This window comes from Montipora foliosa, unplaced genomic scaffold, assembly GCF_036669935.1.
Source record: "Montipora foliosa isolate CH-2021 unplaced genomic scaffold, ASM3666993v2 scaffold_105, whole genome shotgun sequence".
Classification (NCBI taxonomy): Eukaryota; Metazoa; Cnidaria; class Anthozoa; order Scleractinia; family Acroporidae; genus Montipora; species Montipora foliosa.
In genome coordinates, this window is record NW_027179404.1 from 45,696 (window position 1) to 62,035 (window position 16,340).

Here is a 16,340-nt window from a genome sequence, read left to right on the forward strand (position 1 = left end):
CAGGACGAGGAGCACGTGACCCCCATTACCACATGGTATGCGCAGACAAGTTGCGTTTTGCGGTTCCGGAGAGGTTGAAAAGGCATACTTACCTGACGCGGGAGGCACTGTGATCAGGGAGGCAGTCCTCTCAAGGTGAGGCTCTTTCATTGCACTTCGATTGGGTTGACCCTTGCGATTACCCCAAATGTGGGTAACTCGAGCGTATAATTTCTGGTAGTGGGGACCTGCGTTCGCGCTAGTCCCCGCACCAAACCCCGGTGGCAAAGTTGGCTAATGGGAAGGTTTGTTGGTAACGTTTCAGGCAGGGCAGGGAAGGAGATGCGGTGGCGGTGTAAGGACTAAGGAAGGTGAGTTGTATTTGTGAATTCCACTGCTGAAATTGTAGGTGAATGTTCCGTACTTGGTGCACTGCAAAACTGTGATTTTATTTCTTTCATTCTTGGCCGTAGAGAGAGCGAGAGGACGTGTTTATTTCAGCCGCATCGATTTCCATCGATAGACGAGTGAGACAAGAAAATGCCAGCGGGTCGAGCTCTTATCCTCGTGCATCGTTTCGAAAACGTAAGTGGATGTGTGTTTGTACTGCTCCATCGCGATAGATTTCTTTTGCGTTGTGTTATGTTGCGTTCTGGAGAGCCCGTTTTGCATTGAGTAACTGAGGACCCGCCAGATCAGTTGGCGTTACATTTCTGTGGCCAACACTTTGTGGTTTCTCTATGTTATCAGTTAATTGGATTGTTATCATAAAAAGTAAATCTTTCATGGTCAGGATAGTGTCTTATCGGCCCTTTGAATACGTACTGTCCGTGTTGAGCAGGGAACAGTAAGACTTTGAAGTGCGCTACGTCACGTAAGTCACGTTTTCGCAGGATCAATGTTGTAGTGTTGTAGCCTTCGTTGTATGCATATCATCCGGGCTAGGTTAACTTCCATCTAATGCATAACAGTGCATGCATTTTTTACTTGTCGTATCCTGTTCTTTGCTCACACGAAAAGATACGTTTCATGTCATAAACGTTGGATTGATAAGATCTCGCGCGCACGCGCTCCCTTGGGAATACAAGTTCCACTTTCTCGTGTGAACTATTTTGTTTTTGTTGTATGTCTCATCTTTGACATATCGTTGGCATGTTGTGTTCAAAAAACCTGGTTTGGAATGTTCTTTCATTAAAGGAAACTGAGATTTTTTGAGATAATCAAGTGTACAGAAGGAAAAAGGGAAGCCTACAACACGGGGTATTCCCAGGCGGTCTCCCATCCAAGTACTAACCCCGCCCGACAGGGCTTAACTTCGGTGATCGGACGAGAACCGGTGTTTTCCCTGTGGTATGGTCGTAGACAAGTAATTCGCCGTGAAAATTAACTTTGTTATAAGGGAAAATAAAAACGAGGTCAGAGCAAGCACAATGTGCATTTGTCCTCTTGCCGTCAACGCAAGTGCCATGCAATGCTGGTCCTGCTGCCCACTGTACAAGGGCGATCGTTGTGTGCGCCTCGCTTTCAGGTTGGCTTTGGGCATTCCTTCCTTGGCACGGATTGTAATCGGACCACCATATCTCGTGGCCATGAGACTGGGAGCACCTTGTCCGCTGTGAGCATTTACGGGCATCCTTCTCGGCCTTTTGGCTAAGATCAAGTGTAGTATCTGTTCTTATCAGCTTAATATCTGATACCGCTGCTCATCGAGCAGCTCATATATTAAACTGATTTTTGGAACTGGGCCGTGGAAAAGAGGCTTGCCTCGTCCCGGCCACGGGTTGCCTCGGTATAGCACTACCTCCGAGCGTGGCCCACTTCCCTCTGGGGAAGAAATAATCAAGTGAAAGCAGAACAAATGACCAAGCAACCAACCTTCACATTCTCTTCTCTTTTCTAGGTAGCATAGCAGCGAGTGGACAGCACGACACGACAGGACGAGGAGCACGTGACCCCCATTACCACATGGTATGCGCAGACAAGTTGCGTTTTGCGGTTCCGGAGAGGTTGAAAAGGCATACTTACCTGACGCGGGAGGCACTGTGATCAGGGAGGCAGTCCTCTCAAGGTGAGGCTCTTTCATTGCACTTCGATTGGGTTGACCCTTGCGATTACCCCAAATGTGGGTAACTCGAGCGTATAATTTCTGGTAGTGGGGACCTGCGTTCGCGCTAGTCCCCGCACCAAACCCCGGTGGCAAAGTTGGCTAATGGGAAGGTTTGTTGGTAACGTTTCAGGCAGGGCAGGGAAGGAGATGCGGTGGCGGTGTAAGGACTAAGGAAGGTGAGTTGTATTTGTGAATTCCACTGCTGAAATTGTAGGTGAATGTTCCGTACTTGGTGCACTGCAAAACTGTGATTTTATTTCTTTCATTCTTGGCCGTAGAGAGAGCGAGAGGACGTGTTTATTTCAGCCGCATCGATTTCCATCGATAGACGAGTGAGACAAGAAAATGCCAGCGGGTCGAGCTCTTATCCTCGTGCATCGTTTCGAAAACGTAAGTGGATGTGTGTTTGTACTGCTCCATCGCGATAGATTTCTTTTGCGTTGTGTTATGTTGCGTTCTGGAGAGCCCGTTTTGCATTGAGTAACTGAGGACCCGCCAGATCAGTTGGCGTTACATTTCTGTGGCCAACACTTTGTGGTTTCTCTATGTTATCAGTTAATTGGATTGTTATCATAAAAAGTAAATCTTTCATGGTCAGGATAGTGTCTTATCGGCCCTTTGAATACGTACTGTCCGTGTTGAGCAGGGAACAGTAAGACTTTGAAGTGCGCTACGTCACGTAAGTCACGTTTTCGCAGGATCAATGTTGTAGTGTTGTAGCCTTCGTTGTATGCATATCATCCGGGCTAGGTTAACTTCCATCTAATGCATAACAGTGCATGCATTTTTTACTTGTCGTATCCTGTTCTTTGCTCACACGAAAAGATACGTTTCATGTCATAAACGTTGGATTGATAAGATCTCGCGCGCACGCGCTCCCTTGGGAATACAAGTTCCACTTTCTCGTGTGAACTATTTTGTTTTTGTTGTATGTCTCATCTTTGACATATCGTTGGCATGTTGTGTTCAAAAAACCTGGTTTGGAATGTTCTTTCATTAAAGGAAACTGAGATTTTTTGAGATAATCAAGTGTACAGAAGGAAAAAGGGAAGCCTACAACACGGGGTATTCCCAGGCGGTCTCCCATCCAAGTACTAACCCCGCCCGACAGGGCTTAACTTCGGTGATCGGACGAGAACCGGTGTTTTCCCTGTGGTATGGTCGTAGACAAGTAATTCGCCGTGAAAATTAACTTTGTTATAAGGGAAAATAAAAACGAGGTCAGAGCAAGCACAATGTGCATTTGTCCTCTTGCCGTCAACGCAAGTGCCATGCAATGCTGGTCCTGCTGCCCACTGTACAAGGGCGATCGTTGTGTGCGCCTCGCTTTCAGGTTGGCTTTGGGCATTCCTTCCTTGGCACGGATTGTAATCGGACCACCATATCTCGTGGCCATGAGACTGGGAGCACCTTGTCCGCTGTGAGCATTTACGGGCATCGCTTCTCGGCCTTTTGGCTAAGATCCGTGGTTTAGTTTTTAATGTGCTTGTTTTAAATCAATTTAAAGAAAATTGCTAAATACCCGCTGGGGGGATCGCCTCTTTCTCCCTTGTACGACGCGAGTCGCGTAAGATTGGTCCCGAGTTATGGCGAGCGCGCCAAATGGTCAGGCCGCTGACCAGAGCCTTGGAGCGGGCACTTTGCAAGGAGATGTAGTCGAGGGAAGACGTGTTGTTGTTGCTGAACCTAACGCTGCCCTTCGGGGCAGCTATGCATCTGCTTTGAGAGCTGGAGAGCCTACCGATGAAGTTGTAGTTGTAGACCCAGAAAATGATCTACCTGGGCGACCTTTGACAGTTTCCTTTCAACCACGTTCCTTTGTACCAGCACATGATGTTTTCGAAGCCCTACGTTCTGCCGATATCGATAATTCTGCCGTCTCTTGTATTCAACGTCAATCCAATGGTTCTATTTTGCTGACATTCCGTCGACAAGATTTTAAGGATGCCTTTTTACAACGAAGCACGCTTACAGTTCAAGGATTGCCTTTTGCCCTTCAGGATGTTGACCGACCGCTTACGTATCTTCAAGTTTTTGATGCGCCCCACGAATTACCGGATTTAGCCATTATTAATCGTCTATCGAAGTTTTGTGATGTGATCTCGCACCGCCGAGGAATGTTTCGTGCAGAAGGGTGGGAAAATGTTTATGATGGAGTGCGCCATTACCGAGTTCGGATCAGAACACCGATCCCGAATTTCATGCGATTTGGAAAGATTCTGGTGCATTTTCGCTATAAAGGTCAACCTCGTACTTGCCGCCACTGTCATCAACCTGGGCACATGGCGAATGTTTGTCACACCACTGCATGTTTCAATTGTGATCAGACCGGCCACGTTTCTTCTGATTGTCCTGAACCCATTATGTGTAACATCTGTAAATCTACCGAGCATCGCGCTAAAAATTGTCCTCATTCCTGGTCCCGCGACATTCCTACTACCGACGAATCTAATGATCTCTCCGACAACCATCCTATTAGCACACCTGAAAATAATTCTGGCCCCGAAACCGATGCGTTACCTCCCGAAAATTCCGCCGAAACTTCAACCATGGATACTTCACCTACTACTACACCTGTTAATCCGCCCGATAATCCGACGATTGCTGCCGACACTGATGATATACCTGATGATATTAGCCACGAAGAAGCCTTTTTCTCACCAATGGAATCGGATGTTGAAGGAAATAATGACGAACAGTCCCCTATTTTGTTTGACTCTAACACTGCTAGTTCTGTTTCTACTAAAATCGTAACGAACTCCGGACGTAGGCCTGCTAATTTCATTGAAGCCGTAGTTCCCTTAAGGAAACCAACTCAACCTACTGTGTATTCTGGGCGATCTACTGACACACAGGCAGAAAAACGTGAAAATTCAGAACCATCGGATGGTGAAATATCTCCCAAGAAAACCCGGACGAACAAGCATAAAAAACGCAAGTAACTGTTGTGAGTGTAATTTTGATAACCTGCCCGATTTATCTCTAACTCATATTTATGTTTCAAGCTAAATTAGTCACTCTAAACATCCGAGGGTTTGGCAACGGGTCCAAACAACAGTTGATTTTTGATTTTGCCAAATCTACGCGAGCAGATTTTATTTGTTTACAAGAGATTTTGCTTTCACAACCCGATGCAATTAATTGTTTGCGAGCCAAATGGCCCGGTAAGAGTTTCTGGTCTCCCGCGCTAGGTAAACAGGGTGGCGTAGCGATTCTGGTAGCCGAAAATTCACGTTTTGAAGTTCTCAGCTGGTCGAAAGATACATCGGGCAGAGTTATCAGTCTGTTAGTAAAAGTGGATAATTTACGTTTTAATGTTTTGAATATTTATGCTCCCACCAATCCTACTGAGCGAAGAGTTTTCCTTGAAACTCTGCCCAATTTTTTCATGCCTAATTCCTCGAGGATCATTGCCGGTGATTTTAATTGTTATGAATGTGATCTTGATAAATTCGGGGGCAATTCCTCGCTCTCTGCTGACCTTACCGATTTTCGTGTCACTCACCAGTTAATTGATTCTTGGCGTGTGAAACACGCCAGAATGGCCCAGTGTACCTGGTTTAATTCGACTAAAACTATCGGATCACGGCTGGATAAATTTTTTATTACCAAGGATTTAAGTCCTAACATTGATTCGTGCGAAATTTCTCCCTGTGTTTTTTCGGATCATGATTCTGTTTTTCTCTCACTTGAATTAGCACATGTTCGTTCTCACGGTCCAGGAATTTGGTGTCTTAATTCCACTCTTTTAGAAGATTCCGAATTTTGTCGTTTGGTTTCATGTCTGATCCGGACTCATCTTGAATACAAGGAAACCTTTCCGTCCCTGCACGATTGGTGGGATTTTCTTAAACAATCCTTGAAAATCGAAATGATCAAATTTAGCAAAGATAAACAGCGTAGATTAAACTCTGATAAAGTGCGAGCTGTCAATCAACTCACAACCGCAAAACAAACATTGATTAATGGAGATGAATCAGCCAAACCGATTATTGAGCGTTTAGAACACGAAATCCAGTCTATGAATTATGTTCAACAACAGTCCTGGCAAATTCGAAGCCGAGCAAAGTGGTTGGAAGAGGGCGAGAAGCCCACGAAATATTTTTTCAAACTTCACGCTTCTCGCACGCAAAAGAATTTTGTTGACAGTGTTTTCGATGCGGCCGGAAGTGAGGTTTCGTCTCAACAAGATATTGAACGAGCTCATTTTGATTTTTACAGTCACCTTTATTCTAAAAACCCTATTGATTTGGATGTTCAATCTGCCCTTCTCTCGAATTTAAATACTGTTCTATCAGAAGAACAACAGTCGACTTGTGAGGGATATCTCACTTTAAATGAAATTGACACCGCTCTGAAAAGTCTCGCTTCCGATAAAACTCCCGGTCTGGATGGACTTCCGCGAGAGTTTTACGTGAAATTCTGGGATCTTTTAGGCCCTATTCTTGTAGACCTGTATAATTTCAGCCTCGATAAAGGTTTTTTTAGCCCCAGTATGCAACAAAGCGCTACACGTCTAATTTTTAAGAAGGATGATAAACGCGACTTGAAAAATTGGCGACCGATTTCACTTCTAAATGTTGATTACAAAATTTGTTCCAAAGCGCTCGCCAACCGCCTATCGCAGGTTCTTGGCTCTTTGATTCACGAAGATCAAACATGTTCTGTACCCGGTCGAACCATTTTTGACAATTTATTTCTTTTGCGTGACACCTTGGACTATGTAAACATTACGAATGAACCCGGCATTCTGTTAAGTCTCGATCAAGAAAAAGCCTTTGATCGCGTAGATCGTAGTTTTTTAATGAACACTTTGCAACGCTTCGGTTTTGGCCCCTTTTTTCGACGCTGGATATCCTCTCTGTATTCTCAAGCCTCTATGCGTGTTATTGTTAATGGGTTTCTGACTGATTCAATTCCAATTAATCGTGGCGTTCGACAGGGGGATTCCCTGTCGCCCTTATTGTATATTTTATGTGCTGAAACACTTGCAGCAAACATTCGTCACGATCAGACCATCCAGGGTTTTCTCCTCCCCGGGGCAGGGGGCAGGTATTTTAAAATTCAGCAGTATGCAGATGATTCTACTTGTTTTGTCAAAGATGTTTATTCCTTGAATCGATTATTCCTTTTACTCAGTAAATATGAACAAGGCACTGGTGCTAAATTGAACATGTCTAAAACAGAGGCTATGTGGTTAGGATCTTGGCGTACCTGTCCTGCCCAGCCCCTGGGGTTAACTTGGGTTTCTAAAATGAAAATACTTGGAGTTTGGTTTAGTAATGGTAATGTTAATGTAGATCCTGAAAACTGGCTACCTCGCCTATCTAAACTGGAAGCCAATTTGAACCTGTGGAAATCCAGATCTCTCTCATTTGTTGGAAAAACCATGATTGTGAACACTATAGGTGCTAGTAAATTTTGGTATCTAGCCAAAGTTCTCTCCCTCCCAGAATTTATAGTAGTCAGATTTAAGAAGTTAGTGTACCCCTTTCTCTGGGGGTCCAAGATAGAAACGATTAAACGGACCACGCTGTCAGCCCCTATTCGACAAGGGGGCCTGGGTCTCATTGACTTTATCTGTAAGAGTAAAGCCTTGAAAGTTTCTTCTCTGGTGCACACAATTTCTAGACCTGACTCCAAGGACTTTTATTTGTTAAAGTATTTTGTGGGATCCCAGTTGGCTCGCCTCCGATCTGACTGGTCCTTCCTTAGAGATAATTCTACACCTAGTGCCATTAGTCCTACTGTTTATTACAACACTTGTCTCCAGTCTCTCTCTCATTTGGTATCCAGACTTAGGCCTAACACAGTATTTGATTTTACCTCGAAGAATTGTTATCAGGAATTTCTTAAGGAAACAATGACCTCCCCCATCCTGTCTCACCAATGGGCCCCTTTTTTGACTCCTAGTTTTGACCTTGACAAGCATTGGTCACTAGTACGAGACCCCTTTACTGAGAATTTTAAGAATGACCTTAGTTGGTTAATTATTTTGCGAGCAATCAAAGTTCGGGACTCCCTACACACGTGGGGCTATGCCGATTCAAACGTTTGCGCTCATTGCCAGCGCAAAGAAACCATTGATCATTGTTTCCTCAACTGTAAACGAGCAAAGGGGGTGTGGCGTCATTTTCTCCCCACCCTCTCTGCCCTTCTGGCTCGGCCCTTCCTAGCGAATGTTACCACTGTTTTGTTTCTCAATTTTCCGGACAACGGGAAGACAGCTCGACTTTCAAGACATATTATCAAGTCTATCTTGTATGGCATTTGGACATTCCGAAACAAAGCAACTTTTCATAACGGTAAAGAAGACGCTCAGGCTATTTTGAAATATATCCGGCAGGATATCGCAACACGAATTAAAGTTGATTTTCTACGCATGCCTTACAGAACATTTGAAAACTTGTGGTGTCATCCGCTGATATGTAAGGTCGTTTCAAAGGAACTTGTCATCAACCTATAACTTCATCGGTAGACCTCCTGTAATCTTAGTTATTAACGATACTCTCGGCTTGTAACAACTGTAGCCAAGTACCTTACCGTAGTATCACAGTTCTTTTTTGGACCAACTAAGATAACGTTTGTTTACTATTGTGATTATTATGAATGATGTTATACCTTAACTTATTGTCATTTAGGAGTGTAAATCAAGCGAGGTGTCTCTTTAATGTCTATAGGTTAAGAGTAGCTTGTAATTAACTGAACCCCCTTTGGGGTCCAGAATGCACATTTAAAATAAACATTTTAAAAGAAAAAAAAAAAAAAAAATCTGTTCTTATCAGCTTAATATCTGATACGCTGCTCATCGAGCAGCTCATATATTAAACTGATTTTTGGAACTGGGCCGTGGAAAAGAGGCTTGCCTCGTCCCGGCCACGGGTTGCCTCGGTATAGCACTACCTCCGAGCGTGGCCCACTTCCCTCTGGGGAAGAAATAATCAAGTGAAAGCAGAACAAATGACCAAGCAACCAACCTTCACATTCTCTTCTCTTTTCTAGGTAGCATAGCAGCGAGTGGACAGCACGACACGACAGGACGAGGAGCACGTGACCCCCATTACCACATGGTATGCGCAGACAAGTTGCGTTTTGCGGTTCCGGAGAGGTTGAAAAGGCATACTTACCTGACGCGGGAGGCACTGTGATCAGGGAGGCAGTCCTCTCAAGGTGAGGCTCTTTCATTGCACTTCGATTGGGTTGACCCTTGCGATTACCCCAAATGTGGGTAACTCGAGCGTATAATTTCTGGTAGTGGGGACCTGCGTTCGCGCTAGTCCCCGCACCAAACCCCGGTGGCAAAGTTGGCTAATGGGAAGGTTTGTTGGTAACGTTTCAGGCAGGGCAGGGAAGGAGATGCGGTGGCGGTGTAAGGACTAAGGAAGGTGAGTTGTATTTGTGAATTCCACTGCTGAAATTGTAGGTGAATGTTCCGTACTTGGTGCACTGCAAAACTGTGATTTTATTTCTTTCATTCTTGGCCGTAGAGAGAGCGAGAGGACGTGTTTATTTCAGCCGCATCGATTTCCATCGATAGACGAGTGAGACAAGAAAATGCCAGCGGGTCGAGCTCTTATCCTCGTGCATCGTTTCGAAAACGTAAGTGGATGTGTGTTTGTACTGCTCCATCGCGATAGATTTCTTTTGCGTTGTGTTATGTTGCGTTCTGGAGAGCCCGTTTTGCATTGAGTAACTGAGGACCCGCCAGATCAGTTGGCGTTACATTTCTGTGGCCAACACTTTGTGGTTTCTCTATGTTATCAGTTAATTGGATTGTTATCATAAAAAGTAAATCTTTCATGGTCAGGATAGTGTCTTATCGGCCCTTTGAATACGTACTGTCCGTGTTGAGCAGGGAACAGTAAGACTTTGAAGTGCGCTACGTCACGTAAGTCACGTTTTCGCAGGATCAATGTTGTAGTGTTGTAGCCTTCGTTGTATGCATATCATCCGGGCTAGGTTAACTTCCATCTAATGCATAACAGTGCATGCATTTTTTACTTGTCGTATCCTGTTCTTTGCTCACACGAAAAGATACGTTTCATGTCATAAACGTTGGATTGATAAGATCTCGCGCGCACGCGCTCCCTTGGGAATACAAGTTCCACTTTCTCGTGTGAACTATTTTGTTTTTGTTGTATGTCTCATCTTTGACATATCGTTGGCATGTTGTGTTCAAAAAACCTGGTTTGGAATGTTCTTTCATTAAAGGAAACTGAGATTTTTTGAGATAATCAAGTGTACAGAAGGAAAAAGGGAAGCCTACAACACGGGGTATTCCCAGGCGGTCTCCCATCCAAGTACTAACCCCGCCCGACAGGGCTTAACTTCGGTGATCGGACGAGAACCGGTGTTTTCCCTGTGGTATGGTCGTAGACAAGTAATTCGCCGTGAAAATTAACTTTGTTATAAGGGAAAATAAAAACGAGGTCAGAGCAAGCACAATGTGCATTTGTCCTCTTGCCGTCAACGCAAGTGCCATGCAATGCTGGTCCTGCTGCCCACTGTACAAGGGCGATCGTTGTGTGCGCCTCGCTTTCAGGTTGGCTTTGGGCATTCCTTCCTTGGCACGGATTGTAATCGGACCACCATATCTCGTGGCCATGAGACTGGGAGCACCTTGTCCGCTGTGAGCATTTACGGGCATCGCTTCTCGGCCTTTTGGCTAAGATCAAGTGTAGTATCTGTTCTTATCAGCTTAATATCTGATACGCTGCTCATCGAGCAGCTCATATATTAAACTGATTTTTGGAACTGGGCCGTGGAAAAGAGGCTTGCCTCGTCCCGGCCACGGGTTGCCTCGGTATAGCACTACCTCCGAGCGTGGCCCACTTCCCTCTGGGGAAGAAATAATCAAGTGAAAGCAGAACAAATGACCAAGCAACCAACCTTCACATTCTCTTCTCTTTTCTAGGTAGCATAGCAGCGAGTGGACAGCACGACACGACAGGACGAGGAGCACGTGACCCCCATTACCACATGGTATGCGCAGACAAGTTGCGTTTTGCGGTTCCGGAGAGGTTGAAAAGGCATACTTACCTGACGCGGGAGGCACTGTGATCAGGGAGGCAGTCCTCTCAAGGTGAGGCTCTTTCATTGCACTTCGATTGGGTTGACCCTTGCGATTACCCCAAATGTGGGTAACTCGAGCGTATAATTTCTGGTAGTGGGGACCTGCGTTCGCGCTAGTCCCCGCACCAAACCCCGGTGGCAAAGTTGGCTAATGGGAAGGTTTGTTGGTAACGTTTCAGGCAGGGCAGGGAAGGAGATGCGGTGGCGGTGTAAGGACTAAGGAAGGTGAGTTGTATTTGTGAATTCCACTGCTGAAATTGTAGGTGAATGTTCCGTACTTGGTGCACTGCAAAACTGTGATTTTATTTCTTTCATTCTTGGCCGTAGAGAGAGCGAGAGGACGTGTTTATTTCAGCCGCATCGATTTCCATCGATAGACGAGTGAGACAAGAAAATGCCAGCGGGTCGAGCTCTTATCCTCGTGCATCGTTTCGAAAACGTAAGTGGATGTGTGTTTGTACTGCTCCATCGCGATAGATTTCTTTTGCGTTGTGTTATGTTGCGTTCTGGAGAGCCCGTTTTGCATTGAGTAACTGAGGACCCGCCAGATCAGTTGGCGTTACATTTCTGTGGCCAACACTTTGTGGTTTCTCTATGTTATCAGTTAATTGGATTGTTATCATAAAAAGTAAATCTTTCATGGTCAGGATAGTGTCTTATCGGCCCTTTGAATACGTACTGTCCGTGTTGAGCAGGGAACAGTAAGACTTTGAAGTGCGCTACGTCACGTAAGTCACGTTTTCGCAGGATCAATGTTGTAGTGTTGTAGCCTTCGTTGTATGCATATCATCCGGGCTAGGTTAACTTCCATCTAATGCATAACAGTGCATGCATTTTTTACTTGTCGTATCCTGTTCTTTGCTCACACGAAAAGATACGTTTCATGTCATAAACGTTGGATTGATAAGATCTCGCGCGCACGCGCTCCCTTGGGAATACAAGTTCCACTTTCTCGTGTGAACTATTTTGTTTTTGTTGTATGTCTCATCTTTGACATATCGTTGGCATGTTGTGTTCAAAAAACCTGGTTTGGAATGTTCTTTCATTAAAGGAAACTGAGATTTTTTGAGATAATCAAGTGTACAGAAGGAAAAAGGGAAGCCTACAACACGGGGTATTCCCAGGCGGTCTCCCATCCAAGTACTAACCCCGCCCGACAGGGCTTAACTTCGGTGATCGGACGAGAACCGGTGTTTTCCCTGTGGTATGGTCGTAGACAAGTAATTCGCCGTGAAAATTAACTTTGTTATAAGGGAAAATAAAAACGAGGTCAGAGCAAGCACAATGTGCATTTGTCCTCTTGCCGTCAACGCAAGTGCCATGCAATGCTGGTCCTGCTGCCCACTGTACAAGGGCGATCGTTGTGTGCGCCTCGCTTTCAGGTTGGCTTTGGGCATTCCTTCCTTGGCACGGATTGTAATCGGACCACCATATCTCGTGGCCATGAGACTGGGAGCACCTTGTCCGCTGTGAGCATTTACGGGCATCGCTTCTCGGCCTTTTGGCTAAGATCAAGTGTAGTATCTGTTCTTATCAGCTTAATATCTGATACGCTGCTCATCGAGCAGCTCATATATTAAACTGATTTTTGGAACTGGGCCGTGGAAAAGAGGCTTGCCTCGTCCCGGCCACGGGTTGCCTCGGTATAGCACTACCTCCGAGCGTGGCCCACTTCCCTCTGGGGAAGAAATAATCAAGTGAAAGCAGAACAAATGACCAAGCAACCAACCTTCACATTTCTCTTCTCTTTTCTAGGTAGCATAGCAGCGAGTGGACAGCACGACACGACAGGACGAGGAGCACGTGACCCCCATTACCACATGGTATGCGCAGACAAGTTGCGTTTTTGCGGTTCCGGAGAGGTTGAAAAGGCATACTTACCTGACGCGGGTTTTTATTATCTGCCAGGTTCGTGCCTTTCCTTGTGGTACGCGTAAGTTCCGTATTGGAATTGGAGTGTGGGGACAAGCGTTTTTGGGATTTGTGGTAAGATTTTTGATTCCTGAGTTTTACTGGTGACCCTCCTGGGGACTTATGCTTGGCGTCCTGCCATAACCCAGGGTAGCCAGTCTTTCTGTTCCCTTCCTGGGAGCTTTGCTTTCCGGGGGGACTGTTTTTTCTCTTTTTCCCTTTTCATCATGCCTCTTGCGGCCTTTAAGAGGACAGTAGTCCTCGACCTTTCCGATGTTCCAACCTCTGTTCCCAGGGCGGAACTTGTTACAGCCATCAAGGGAAAGTTCACCCCCTTTGTGATTGACAGTATTCAGTTTGTTCCCGTAAAACTGGTTCAGATTACTTTCGCTGACCCAAAATGTAAAAATATTGTTGAAGGTTATGATTTTGTCACTTTAGCTGGTGCTAAGTGCAAAGTCATGTATGCTGGGCCTCGAGCTCAAAATGTTATGTTGTATCACTATCCCTTTGAGGAGAGTGATGATCGCCTCCGGCCCTACTTTTCCTCGTACGGGAAGGTGGAGACGATAAGGCACCAGCATTACCCGGGTGACCCTGCAATCTGCACTGGAGCCCGTATCATCAAAATGGTTCGTTCTGGCCGGATCCCTCGTAATCTGGACATTGCTGGATATAAATGTAAGGTGTGGTATGTGGGTCAGCCGGCCGAATGTGATATCTGTCGTGGGGAACACCTCACCAAAAACTGTGACTTGCGCGGGAAGTGCCGCAGGTGTCGGGAGCCTGGTCACATGGCCAGGGATTGCCCAACCCCCCCAATGCCTGGGGGAACCCACCATCTTCGCCTGCGACCCCCGCCCATCCGTCCGCTTCACTTGTTGTTGGTGCCACTCCCCCGGAGTCGCTGCCTCCCCTCCTGGATGTCAGTTCTGGTCCTGAGGACCTTCCCACTTCTCCTGCAAGCTCTGACCATGAGGACTCTGGGGACGAGGGGGTAACCCTTCGTCCTCCTGCCCCCACGCAACCTGGTATTTCAAGTTGGGGTTCCCACACCGACCTCAGGGACAATGAGTTATCCCCCCTGGTACTCCACCCATGGCCTCTCCTGCCACCAGTAAATGTTAAGGAGGGTGCGGCCCTCCCTAAAACGGTAATGGTGGGTCCTCGACGCGCGTGCAGGTGGCTGCCTCCCCCGCCGCTGCGTCTGATGGTTTGGCTGCGCCACAGAGTAATACAATGTTAACACTAGTAGTAACGTAGTTGGTGTAATGGACAATACTACTATAGTTAATGGAAAAGAAATGGAAATGGATAATAGTAATAATGTAGTTACTGGAAAAGAAATGACAAATAATGCTGTAGTTAATGGAAAAGAAATGGAAATGGATAATAGTAATAATGGAAAAGAAATGGATACGAATGATAATGAACTAGTTAATGAGACTGAATACAGTCAAAGTATATTTAGTGACGATGACCCTTTAACGGGCATCAATGTAACCCCTGTAAATACCCCACAGGTTCTATCTCTGTCTCCCGTAATGGTTAACGAGGTCGAGCTGACTGATTCACCAGTCACTAAGCGTGGACTTTCGGATGTTGAGGCTTCCTCTGATGATCAGGTCAAGTCTAAGAAGAAAGCGAAGAAACCTCTTCCTGGTTCTGCGGTCCCCGGCCGCTCGAAGTCTGGAAAGGGCAGGGAGTCTGGGAGGGCTGTTCATTCTGGCCTTCCCTCCTTGGCTCCCCCTGCCCCGGTTCGGAGCCGTCGCTCCTAGTTGTGCTGTCTCTCTCTTTCTTCTCAGTTATGGCTCTCTCTATCCTCTCCTTAAACACCAATGGTCTCAGGGACTCGTCCAAGCGCGCTGGTGTTCTGCACTGGTTACGTTCCTTTCCTCAGGTCCCTGACATTGTCTGCCTACAAGAGGGCCCACTGCTCTTCAGACAGTGAATGTCAGTCTGGTTTCGTTCATCTGGTTTTAATGCAGTTGCTTCTGTTGGCTCTGCACACTCTTGTGGTTGCATCATTTTATTCCGCCCCACGGTCACCCTTACGAGCTCTTGGTGTGACACCGCTGGGCGTGTTGTTTTTTGCCACTTTACCCATTCTGGGCACCCGTTTCGTATCTGCTGTCTCTACGCCCCCAATCGCAACCCAGCCCGTGACGACTTCCTGGACGACGTCTCGTCTTGGGTTGATCCCACCTATCCGACCTTCCTTGCCGGGGACTTTAACACTGTGTTCGACCGCGCCCTCGATCGTCGGGGCTCCAATGTCTCTGACACTTCCCGCGAAAGTACTGCTACCTTAAAACGTCTTTTTGACTCCTGCTGTTGTCTGGACATTTGGAGGCACCTGCATCCTTCCGATTCTGCCTTCTCTTGGACTCGCTCAGACGGCCTTATGGCCTCCCGTATTGATCTCATTGGTGCCCCGTACTCCTGTTACCATCAGTCTTGACTTGCGATATTATTCCTTGTCCGTTTTCGGATCACTGTGGTGTGGTGCTTTCTTGTAGTGTCCCAGACATTGCTGCTCCTGGGACAGTTTCTGGAAGCTCAACATTTCTGTCCTCAATGATGAGGACTATATCCAGCATATCACTAATTTTTGGTCCGTTTGGAGGCAGTCCATGCTGTCCTTCCCGTCACTAGCTAAGTGGTGGGATAAGGGCAAGAGCCAAATCAAAGGCCTCACAATTAAATATTGCGCTGAGCGCTCGAAAGAAAACATCGCAGTGTCGAGACCTCCTTGGCCGACTAGCTGGGCATCTTAAGAACCGTGTTGATGCCGGTTTCACCTCCTGTGTTGAGCCGTACCATTCTACCCTGTCTGCCCTTGCTGCCCTAGACCTCGAGGCAGCTCGGGGAGCCCAAGTCCGTGCTCGGGCCAATGGGTTGAGGAAGGTGAAACCTCCTCGGCCTTTTTCTTCCGTCTGGAAAAGAAGCGTGCCGCCGACCGACTTATTTCAGCACTTCGATGCGATGATGGCACAGTGGTCTCGAGTTCAAAGGACCTATGCCAGGCTTTTGCTTCCTTTTATTCTAACTTGTTTAGTGCCGAGCCTACTGACGGGGACGTGGCTCTTTCCCTGCTCGACGCCCTCACCTCCACCTTGTCCGCCGACCAGGCTCAACAGTGTGATGGTCCTCTCCAGTCGGAGGAGTGTTATACTGCTTTATGTGGGATGGCTCGAGGCAAGACCCCGGGCTTGGATGGCCTCCCTATGGAGTTTTATGTCAAATTCTGGCCGGTGCTCGGACAGGACCT

General features: G+C 46.6%; 12 non-coding genes across 12 annotated transcripts; 8 read left to right on the top strand and 4 right to left on the bottom strand.

The window, feature by feature from the left end:
- Positions 1 to 84: 84 nt before the first annotated feature.
- LOC137985867 (U1 spliceosomal RNA) lies at positions 85 to 248 on the top strand. The gene has a single exon (XR_011119389.1). It is a non-coding gene; the product is annotated as a U1 spliceosomal RNA (small nuclear RNA).
- A 976-nt stretch (positions 249 to 1,224) lies between these two features.
- LOC137985817 (5S ribosomal RNA) lies at positions 1,225 to 1,343 on the bottom strand. Its single transcript, XR_011119344.1, has one exon. It is a non-coding gene; the product is annotated as a 5S ribosomal RNA (ribosomal RNA).
- Positions 1,344 to 1,609: 266 nt separating this feature from the next.
- LOC137985820 (U2 spliceosomal RNA) lies at positions 1,610 to 1,802 on the top strand. The gene has a single exon (XR_011119346.1). It is a non-coding gene; the product is annotated as a U2 spliceosomal RNA (small nuclear RNA).
- Positions 1,803 to 1,996: 194 nt separating this feature from the next.
- Positions 1,997 to 2,160, top strand: LOC137985868 (U1 spliceosomal RNA). Its single transcript, XR_011119390.1, has one exon. It is a non-coding gene; the product is annotated as a U1 spliceosomal RNA (small nuclear RNA).
- A 976-nt stretch (positions 2,161 to 3,136) lies between these two features.
- Positions 3,137 to 3,255, bottom strand: LOC137985829 (5S ribosomal RNA). Its single transcript, XR_011119353.1, has one exon. It is a non-coding gene; the product is annotated as a 5S ribosomal RNA (ribosomal RNA).
- A 5,571-nt stretch (positions 3,256 to 8,826) lies between these two features.
- LOC137985826 (U2 spliceosomal RNA) lies at positions 8,827 to 9,011 on the top strand. The gene has a single exon (XR_011119350.1). It is a non-coding gene; the product is annotated as a U2 spliceosomal RNA (small nuclear RNA).
- Positions 9,012 to 9,205: 194 nt separating this feature from the next.
- LOC137985869 (U1 spliceosomal RNA) lies at positions 9,206 to 9,369 on the top strand. Its single transcript, XR_011119391.1, has one exon. It is a non-coding gene; the product is annotated as a U1 spliceosomal RNA (small nuclear RNA).
- Positions 9,370 to 10,345: 976 nt separating this feature from the next.
- LOC137985841 (5S ribosomal RNA) lies at positions 10,346 to 10,464 on the bottom strand. The gene has a single exon (XR_011119365.1). It is a non-coding gene; the product is annotated as a 5S ribosomal RNA (ribosomal RNA).
- A 267-nt stretch (positions 10,465 to 10,731) lies between these two features.
- LOC137985807 (U2 spliceosomal RNA) lies at positions 10,732 to 10,923 on the top strand. Its single transcript, XR_011119334.1, has one exon. It is a non-coding gene; the product is annotated as a U2 spliceosomal RNA (small nuclear RNA).
- Positions 10,924 to 11,117: 194 nt separating this feature from the next.
- LOC137985870 (U1 spliceosomal RNA) lies at positions 11,118 to 11,281 on the top strand. Its single transcript, XR_011119392.1, has one exon. It is a non-coding gene; the product is annotated as a U1 spliceosomal RNA (small nuclear RNA).
- Positions 11,282 to 12,257: 976 nt separating this feature from the next.
- LOC137985843 (5S ribosomal RNA) lies at positions 12,258 to 12,376 on the bottom strand. Its single transcript, XR_011119366.1, has one exon. It is a non-coding gene; the product is annotated as a 5S ribosomal RNA (ribosomal RNA).
- Positions 12,377 to 12,643: 267 nt separating this feature from the next.
- LOC137985808 (U2 spliceosomal RNA) lies at positions 12,644 to 12,835 on the top strand. The gene has a single exon (XR_011119335.1). It is a non-coding gene; the product is annotated as a U2 spliceosomal RNA (small nuclear RNA).
- The last annotated feature ends 3,505 nt before the right edge of the window (positions 12,836 to 16,340 follow it).